Genomic DNA, 8,576 nt, shown 5'->3' on the forward strand with positions numbered 1-8,576 from the left:
GATATGTGGTCAGCCGCATGCCCAGGTTATTTGCAAAATAGGACACGTGGGTTCTTCATTCTCATTATTATTCTCATTATTATTATTATTATTATTATTATTATTATTATTATTATTATTTCTGTTTTTCTTATACATATTCTCTGATACAAATATAATCATTGTACTATATTTCTTTTTTATAAAACAAAAACATTTTTTTTCTTAAAGGACCTAGAGAGAAAGGCATATATAAATAAATAAGATAAAGTGTGCTTTTGCATATATATATATATATATATATATATATATATATATATATATATATGTCTATAAAAGCCTATAATAGCATTCATTGTTTTACAATAGGGTATAAGCAATTAAATATTTTTCATGGAATATTTTTATATGAAAAACAAAAATAAACCTCACTAGTGACACTGAGCTACAACGTTGTGAGTGGCATAAGTGACTACAGCTGTAAAAGCGGCATAAGCAACAAACAAACTAGGATGATAGCTATAATAGATGATAAAGTGTAACTGACATATGCCTAGAGTGCATGGCCAATTTGCCTGCAAAACATGACTTGTGGGTTCTTCATTCTCATTTTTATTATTAATTTTTATACTTATTTCTATTTTTTTTTATCCATAAACTATGATACAAACATAATCATTTTAAGAGAAAACAATTTTTTTATTAAAAATACATTTCTATTTTTTTCTTCAATAACTATGAGGGATTGGTTCAGAATTCAAAGAAATATATTACAAAGAAAAGATAAGGTGTAACGGACTCCTTGCCTGCAAAACAGGACATGTGGCTTCTTCATTCTCATTTCTAATTTTATTATTATTATTTTTTTATTTTTGTTTTTGTTATCCATAACCTCTGATACAAACATAATCACTTTAAGAGAAAACAATTTCTTTTCTTTATTATTATTATTATTATTATTATTATTATTATTATTATTATTATTTTCTTCAATGATTATGAGCGAAAGGTCCATAATTCAAAGACATCTAGAATTATTGCAAAGAAATAATTAAGAAATTTTCTAACTATATTACAGAATTCAAAGGTCAACCATGGAGAAGTGAAACAAAACATGAAACACTATGAGAGAAATGGTCGATTTACCTGACAAACAAGACGCGTGGGTTTTTCATTCCCATTTTTATCTTTATTATTAACTTTTATGCTTATTTCTATTTTCTCATTTCTAGGATCTCCCATACAAACATAATCAATTTTAGGAGAATTTTTTTTTATAAATAAACATTTCATGTTTTTACTTCATCAAGTATTATGAGAGAAAGATGAACAGAATCTTGATGGGGAATGAAATAGAACATGGAACACTCCAAGAGAAATGTGCAATTTTACTAAAACTATGAATTCTATAACTAAATAAATAATATAATATAATATAATATAAAATAAAGGGTATTTTGCAGATAATCTATAAAAACTCCTAATTGCAATTTTATTTTTATAGCTGTCTTTGATCAATTAAATATTTTTCACAAAACATACATTAATTTTTATTATTTAAAAAAAATTGCTAATCAATTATGTAATTTTTTTCCCATCACCTTTCTAGAGAGTTATCAATAAATTTCATAGTTATTTAGTGTTTTTATTTAAACATGATTTCAATATCTTTTATTTATTATTTCCTTTTGCTCTGATACGGTAATACCTTAGTTTTGATTCTAATTGATTAAAATTATACATCGAATGATAAATAAAATAACAATAAATTGTACAAATGATTTATGGATGATTTGGACCTAAAATATTTGAGAAGCCTTGCTAGATAACGATAATAATTGATAGATATTATCAACGTGGATGAAGGCGCTTGCAAAACAAGATGGAAATGAGGTGTAATGGACACCCTCGATCATAAGGTTTAATGGATGCTTTTAGAAAACAAGACGGATGGGTTCTTCATTCTCATTTGATTTTTATTATGTATTTATCTACTTATTTCTGCTTTTTCTTAGCGAGAACCTTCGACACAAACATAGTCTTTATTAGGGAAAAAGAAGTATTTAAAAAAAAAAAAAGAAAAAGAAAAGCATTTCATTTTTATTTTTATTTTCTCCTTCACTTGTTTTATTGACATACATTAACTCCTATTGTAGCTTTCCTCACACCTTTGTCCATTATAATTGAGAATCAAAGAAACGTGTGATTTCACTAAAAAATGGAGAGTGGTATCTAACCAGAGGATTCGTATCTGTCACATCCAATCCATACAAAATAGTGGTAAATAAAATCTTTCGCTTGCATCTACAAGTTATACATTCATGTTATTGATGAGAAAAAAACTTCTATAGCATATCAATTCACAAAATGTTTACAGGTGTGTATGCATCTGAGTTTTATCACATACACTTGTAGAGACTTTGTAAGGGTAGAAGGTTGCCAACAGAATGCCACAATTTGAGCAAAGAATGTAAAATGAAGGGGAAGCAATGTAAAACTCATGGCAATAATTAGCATAAAAAAAGCAGCACCAACATGATGGGGCTAAAGCTTACAAGCATCTTAGTGTCCAATAAACACCTTCATCAATTGATTAACTCAATAGAAATTCACACAAGAAAAATACACTCAGGTCTCATAGAAAAATGGATTTTAAGAAAATTGGATAAGTATGAAGATAGTCAACTTATATGATTAGATGATGCAGGGGAGGGACATCTATTGCATGTTCCTTTGTCGACAGAGAAAAAGGTTAGGATCTTCAATGCAATTCCTAAACAGATCAAATATCAAATTCAGTTTAACCTGGCATGTACTTTGCTCTAATCAGACAAGAATAGAGTGAAGTATATAGTTGCAATTATCCACTACTTGCTGCTAATTTTATTCATACATTTTCTTCAAGGGAACAACAACACTTCATGGTGAAACATAATATTAGTTGAGCCATTAAAGTACTATAAATGGGTGCATTTCTTTCCCATTCCTGCAACAAGTGTCCCAAATCTCACGATAACCAATAAAAATCAAAGGTCTTTAATGGAGAAATCTAGTTTGCTAAACAGGGTAGACAATAATTATTCATAGTGGCCATGACTCAATCTCATGCAAATGGGTTGAAAGCATGCACTTTGAATCTTAAAAGATTACTCCTTAAGGAATTCCAACTACACTTTCTTTAGAATCCATGTAATAGGCACCATGCAATAAGTCGTCAAAGTAATTGATCCTTTCATTGGATAGGCATGAGATCTCGACCAATCTGTGGTTGTCATGACGAAATTCACAAAAAGATTAAAAAATAATGAAGCCCGCACCTTTGTTAAATTTAAAACTAAAAAATCTATGGTTGTCATAACGAAGCTCACACCTTTGTTAAAAACTAAAAAAAATATTAAACCCATGATAAATTAAAACAATATGGTGATTCAAAAACCTAAAACCAACCAAAACCAACCAAAACCCAACCGCCTTATCTCATCCAAAAAAACCTTAATAAATTCATTATAAATAATCCAAATCCATAAAATTTCAAGAAAAAGGCACCAAATTTTTGATGGAAAAAAACACAAATGACCAATCTTTCTCTACGAGATAGCGACCACAATCGCTCGACCGATGATTACAAACCAAACCTTGCTGCTCTGCTGTGTTCTCTCCCACTCCGATCTGGCAAAATCTCGAGGTCGCCGACTTGCTCTCGTCGCCGATCGATTAATCGCCGGGCCGACGGTGTGGTCCACGATGCGGTGAAGCGGGGGAAGGGTTGAATGGAAGTTTGATGGTGTTGAAGAACACTTGTGTTGGAGGTTGTTGAGAATGAAAAAACCCCAAAAAAGAGACCCACGAATTTCAGCATAAAAAAATATTCCAGTCTGACTGGAATATTTTTTTATGCCAGAAACCCACACATTATGGTATAATTTTGTATTGTAAATTTGGTACCCAAACAGCCATTATGTTATAATGTTGTGAAAATATTATATTATGACATAATGTACGGATTATGACATAATTCTGGATATCCAAACAGGGCCTAAAAATATAATTTTATTAATAAATAAATAAAATAAAAGGGTATTTTGCATATATAGCCTATAATAATCATAATTGCATTCTTAATTTTATAGTGGGCTCTAAGCAATTAAATATATTTTACAGGACATACAATGATACAATATTTTTATTATGAGATAATTGGCAATCAATCCTTTATTTATTTTTAGTTTTTTTTGCCATCACCTGTCTACAGCATTTTGCAATGAAATTTCACAATTATCTATTTTTTTATGTGAATATAATTCCAATGTTTTTTATTCATGTTTTTTTTTTCTTAGAATGGTTGCTTTGATACAATGATATAATGCTTTTGATTCTTATTGATTGAAATTCTATATTGAAGGATAAATAAAATAAGAAGTATTTTATAAAAAAATCATGTGGTTATATTATAGATGACCTATACCTAAAATAGGTGTGAAGACTTGTTTGCAAATGACAATGAGGGAGAGCAACAGACACGTGGATGATGGCTACAATAGTACAATAAGAGATGAGGTGTAATGGACACATAAGGAGCGTGCTTGCAAAACAAGACGGTCATAATGAAGTGTAATAGATGCATGGCTAGCGACAGACCCTAGCTACAATAGGAGATGAGGTATAATGAACACGTTGCTAGAGCATCTTTAAAACAGGAAGTGTGGGTTCTTTATTCTCATTTTTATTATTTATTTATTTCCTTTTTTCTATTTTTCTTATCGAAAAATCTTCCATATAATTAATATAAACATAGTCATTGCTAGGAAAAATGCATTTCTTTTTTATTTTAAGTATTTCTTTTTTTTTCTTCTTGGCAATTTTTATTGGCATATATTGAGTCCTATTGTGTGGTTTTTCTCACACCTTCACCTTGTATATTTAAGAATTAGAGAAACATCCAATTTTACTTAAAAAAGAATAAATAAATAAAATAAGATAAAGGATATGTTGCCAATATATGGTACAAAAGCTCATAATTACATATTTTATTTTAAAGTGTTTTTATTATGAAAAAAATTACCAATCATCAATCTTTTGTTTTTTTCCTATCACGGTTTTAGAGGGTTTTCATTAAAATTTCACAATTATTAATGTGTTTTATTTATAGTTTTTTCTTAAAATAATTGCTTTGATGCAATGTTACCATAGTTCTGATTCGAATTGATTGAAATTCTATACAGAAAGAATAAATAAAATAACACCATATTAAGTAGAGAAAAAAAAAATCATGTGGTTTATATGGATGACTTGAGCCTAATAATAGCTCTGAAGACTCGTTTACTACCAACAAACAGCGAGAATAGGCACATGGTGCAATGGACATGTGGTGAGTGTGTCCAAAAACAGGACACATGGATCATTCATTCTCATTTTTATTTATTATTATTATTTGTTTATTTACTTTTTTTTTTATCAATATCTTTGATACAAACAGATAAAACTTGTGAAAAAATTCATTTTATTTTTAAAAGCATTTCATTTTTTTTCACAGATTTTTTATATTGTGGTTCACCTTAACGGTTTTATTTGGAGATTACGTAAACCAAGAACTCTAAATAAATAAATAAATAAGATGAAGGGTATTTGGTAGATATAAACTATAAAAGCTCATAATTATATATTTATGTTTTATGGCTATATTTAAACAATTAACTATTTTTCAACGGGCATATTTTATATTTTTATTGCAGAAAATAAAAATTATCAATAAATTATTTATTTATTTATTTTTTATCACCTTCCCTTTGGGTTTTCATTAAAATTTCACTACTATTTATAGTTTTTAATGTAAATATTATTCTATGTCTTCTATATATATATATATATATATATATATTTTCTTCATGGAATGATTGTTCTAACATAGTGATACCATAGGTCTTATTCCCACCCTGTAATTAAAATTAGATTGATAAGTTAAATAATATTATAAATACATTAGGATTGAAAATGTTATGTGGTTATATATATGAGTTGGGCCTTGAAAATGTGTAAAAAGACCTATTTGCCATGATAACAAGTGATAACCGGCATAACAAGATGAGCGACAAATACCATAACACAGATGAGGGTTGCGATAAGAAATGTGGTATTATAGACAGGTGGTGTGGGAGTTTTCAAAACAGGGCGTGAGTCTCCATTCTCATTTTTATTTATTATTATTAATTTAATTATCTATTTATTCTTGTTTGGGTTTTTATCACTAACCTCTGATACAAGCATGGGCTCTGTTAGGTTAAAAAAAAAATGTACATTTCATTTTTATTTTTTTATAGGGTTTATTTACATGCAATGGCCGCATTTTTCTGAAAGATTTTTCTAATAAAAATAAATAAACAGAAGAAAAAAAATTCAAAGGATAGATTATTTGTTACTATGCAGTTCGGTTGCAAAATTTTTACTTGATTTAAAATCCCGAGAAAAATTATGCAAAACACAATGACAGTTATGCCGGCCCGCTTTCCTACTGTTTTCATCAATAATGCTCTATAAAAAGTTTAATTTAATTAAGATAGTTTAGATATTTAAAAAAACAGTAATATTGCTTATTTATAATTTATTAAATTTGTTCTTTTATTAATTTTCCATTCTTTAATTTAGGTAAAACGATACACATATAAATGACATAATTTTAATTTTCACATTGTAGCATGAATATATATACTACTTATTCTTTTTTAGGAATATACAAGGAAAAAAGATTAAATATTTTTTTAAGTTCCAATTTTTAGATTTTGTGAGAATATTTATGAAAATTTATTATTATTATTATTATTATTATTATTATTATTATTATTATTATTATTATTTTTGGAAAAGGTGGATAAACCACTTCTAATTAAAAGGAAAGAGAAATACAAAAGTCACAAACTACTAGCTATGATAGGGAACAACAAAAGAGATATAACATAAAAAGGGGGAGCAGTCCCCCAGAGGGTAACCAACACTGAACCTAACCGGTGCCTGGGTCAAGCGTCTCCTCTAAAGGCCGGGTCACACCGAAATCCTTCACATTAGGGCCGAGAAATTCCAAGCTTCTTCTAAAAGTGTTGAGATCTTCATCCATTTTCTCTCTCTGTCCCTCTTCCCCATTGTCGCCTTGCATCACCTTTTTCTTGGTTGATCTTGGAGGTTCCGCAATATAACCTGCGTCTTCATTGAAACATGAAGATGGTTTTTTCTTCCTCTCACTTTTACGAGTGCTTTGGGGTTGTTCTGCTAGAACTGACTCTGATCCCCCTTACAAATCTGCCAATAACTCCCTGAGGTTCCTCTTGAACTCCGAGATCGAATAATCCAATTCGTAATGGCTATCTAAAGCCGCTATTACAGCTGAAGGGGAATGCAAGTCAACCGGTTCAATGCGTGCCAAAGTCGGTCCACCCTCCCTGCAATAGTAGATTGGCCATCACAAGGCCTCAGGGCCCACCCTCCTGCTATGAAATTCCCAAGTAAACCCCATCGGCGGCATCAAGGTTGGCATCGATGCTACATCGCTAAAATTTATCCTCTCCAAATCGGAACAATCAGACCTGTTGGAGTTCAAAGATACACCGATCCCGAGGTCATTCCCCACAATCTTGGAGATCGGCCCATCCCTCGGCCCACTAATCAACCCTGTCTCAACTGAATTATCAACACTTGCTTCAATATCATGAACACCTAACACCGCCCAACTTACGGCCCAATACCATGTCCTTGGCAATTGAATGATGCTCTCTACTAGGTTCCCCAACCGGCCCAGTCATCACCTATGGCCCAACAGCCTTAGCATCCCCCACGTGGTAATCTAATGAAAGGCCGCAGCCCAAATTGTAGCCCACCTCACAGAGAAGTAATGGATCGCTCAATATAGAGTTAGTTGGATACGCCTGGCACAAAAGCTCCTCAGATCCACCCAAAGTGATTGGGTCCAACATAACTGCCCCATCATGAACCCCACATGAAACCAATGTACCCCAATCCATCATTATCTCTTCTCCTCTTTATCCTCATGTGATCCGTTATCCGAGAGATCTCGGACGCTTGCAACGTGCCATCTGTTGCCTTCTTTGATTTAACCTGCCAAAAATCGACACGTCGAGCCCTCAGTTCATGCATCGTCCGTACATCAAGTCGCTTCGATCGACGTCGCTCGGAGAACTGAGCTCCCTCAGATCCAACAGATCGCTCTCGCGCGAAGTTTGGACCAACAGTCTGAACCCTTGACACCCATGGGTGAGAGTTCACCATCAGAGCTTTGTTGTGGGAGCCAAACTCAACCATCCTCTCTTCCAACGTGATGTCGTCCGTACGCAATGTTGTAGGTTTAGCATCAAGTTCACTTGCACCGTGGGAGCTGAGCTCAACCACTGCCCCCGATGCTAGTGAAACTATTCCATCACCCTCCAGTGAGAGCACCTGGACGGGAGGCAAGCTCAACCGGTTCGATATCACAAGACCTACTAGCGAATTAATTGCTTATCGATCTCCTTCGCTAACTCTAGTTGTTGCTTCCCCTTCTCCTTCAGTGAAATCTCATGGGTGCACCTTCGTTCATTCCTCCGATCATCCAC

The sequence above is a fragment of the Dioscorea cayenensis genome, chromosome 8, assembly GCF_009730915.1.
Source record: "Dioscorea cayenensis subsp. rotundata cultivar TDr96_F1 chromosome 8, TDr96_F1_v2_PseudoChromosome.rev07_lg8_w22 25.fasta, whole genome shotgun sequence".
Taxonomy (NCBI): domain Eukaryota; kingdom Viridiplantae; phylum Streptophyta; class Magnoliopsida; order Dioscoreales; family Dioscoreaceae; genus Dioscorea; species Dioscorea cayenensis.